Source organism: Anneissia japonica, unplaced genomic scaffold, assembly GCF_011630105.1.
Source record: "Anneissia japonica isolate Jap-2015-1 unplaced genomic scaffold, ASM1163010v1 scaffold287842_len214950_cov117, whole genome shotgun sequence".
In the NCBI taxonomy this organism is placed as follows: Eukaryota; Metazoa; Echinodermata; class Crinoidea; order Comatulida; family Comatulidae; genus Anneissia; species Anneissia japonica.
The window spans coordinates 169,609-171,730 of record NW_022750461.1 but is presented as its reverse complement, the minus strand read 5'-3'; the positions used below and the strand labels follow the sequence as shown (position 1 = coordinate 171,730).

The 2,122-nt window shown below is 38.0% G+C and overlaps 1 non-coding gene across 1 annotated transcript; it reads left to right on the top strand.

The window, feature by feature from the left end:
• The first annotated feature begins 1,988 nt into the window (after positions 1-1,988).
• Trnas-uga lies at positions 1,989-2,061 on the top strand. The gene has a single exon. It is a non-coding gene; the product is annotated as a tRNA-Ser (tRNA).
• Positions 2,062-2,122: the final 61 nt, after the last annotated feature.

The window sequence follows — 2,122 nt, the reverse complement described above, 5'->3', positions numbered from 1 at the left end:
TCTGTTCCGTGTGTGCGAGCAGCTGAATTCTGAACACGTTGGGAGCTTAGTCAGTTGTTGTTCGTTAATACCATGTAATAGTGAGTTCCCATTGTCAAGTCGTGAGGCAACTAAATCATGTACAAATGTCTCTGCAGTCTTGTCAATCGGAACTTTCCGGATTTTTGTTAATATTACTGATATGGAAATATATAGATTTGCAGATGTTTTTGACGTGAACGTCCATAGACAACGTATTGTCGAATACAATTCCAAGGTTCAGTGTTGAAACAGATTGTAAGCATGTGGTTGTGGATGGTATTTTTAAGATATGACCATAAACTCTGTTTTATTGTCATTGAGCTTTAGTTTATTATAGGTCACCCAGGCTTTGATATCAGCAATACATAATTCCATTTGTTTGCGGGCGTCAGCTTCAGATTCATTACAGTGTAGATCAAAAGATGAGTAAAGTTGTGTGTCGTCAGCATACACATGAATTTTTATTCCGTGATTATGGGCAATATTGACAATAGGTGCAGAATAGATAGGGAAAAGTTGGGTCCAAGTACAGAGGCTTGTGGAATTCCAAAACGGAGTGGTATAAAGGATGATAAACAACCATTTATATTAACAGCCTGTGTTCGTCCGTTTAAATACGAGGCTATCCATTTTAGAGCGCTGCCTCTGACACCGATGGATGAATGACGTGATAGTAGCCCACCATGGTCTATGGTGTCAAAGGCTGCAGACAAATCCAACAAGACTAGGAAGGCACCATGTTTATCAATAATACGCAAAATGTAATTTTGGACAATCACGTAAAAGTGCAGTTTCTGTCCCATGATGTTTTCTGTAGGCGGACTGAAATGGTTGTTAAAGGTCGTTGTGAGCCATGTCAGAAAGACGATGTAAAAGAACTTTTTCAGTGATCTTGGAGATAAAAGCCAAATTTGAGACAGGACAATAGTTATTCAAGTTTTCAGGGTCCAATGATGGTTTCTTTAGAAGTGGTGTTACAAGAGCACTTTTAAAGCACGATGGAAAGGTAGCTGATTCAAGTGAAAGATTAACGATCCTAGTAACAACTGGAACAATAACACTCACATAAATCTTTAAGAGCCAAGTTGGAACGGGATCGAGATCACATGATTTGGGTGGAGATAAGGCAATAATTAATCTTCTTTCATCCTCAGATGCCGGAAACAGCACATCAAGAACTTCAGTCGGTGAAATATCATTAGGATATGATGTTGTTGCAGTTACGATCATTTGAATCATGATCAAGGGTTCCCCATAGCTTTTCAATTTTTGAGATGAAGAAATGATTAAACTTTGTAGCGAGTTCTTCTTTTGATAATGTGGGAAGGTAGCTTTGGTTTTCCTTTTTGGTGAAGAAGGTCCTCAACAATGTGAAAACGTTCTCTTTGATTTGTACAATTTGATATTTTATTGCGATAGTGTAAAACCTTGGCATCATTTATCATTTTGAAGACGCGCTGGCGTTGAGCTTTAAAAGATTGCGATGCACTTCAGATCTAGTTTTCGCCATTGACGCTCAAGTCTTTTCCTAAACTTTTTTGCTTGATCAATTTTTGTTGAATACCATGGGCAAGATGGCCGGATTGTAATAAAACGAATTTTAGTTGGGCCATGTTTCTCCAGATACACTCAAGTGAAGTATTATAATTGTTGATGACGGTATCCAAATCAGTAACCAGATCAGAGGAGAGACCACAGTTTATGAGGTTATCTAGGTCACTGGAGAAATCTATATGTTTAATGTCTTTAAGTTTCCTGTATGCAATCAACTTTTTAGTAGGTTGAGGCTTAAAAATCAAATCATTATTCGAACACTGTATTTACCTTTCTTTGATGATTTATATATGATTTAACAGTGTTAACAGCTACCTTGATTTATGTTATATGCACCTACTGTATTTGTTTCTAGCCGTACCTATTGTGTAATAGAGTGTGTCTGGTGGTATTTGAATCTGTTCAACCATGAAGCCTCCGTGGTCTAGTGGTTATGACACTCGCCTTGACAGCGAGAGGTCGCAGGTTCGAGTCCCGCCAGAGGCATTTTATATACACAATTTCTTTATTCATTTATTTACAGGACTACATTCGTTGAGAGCTATGC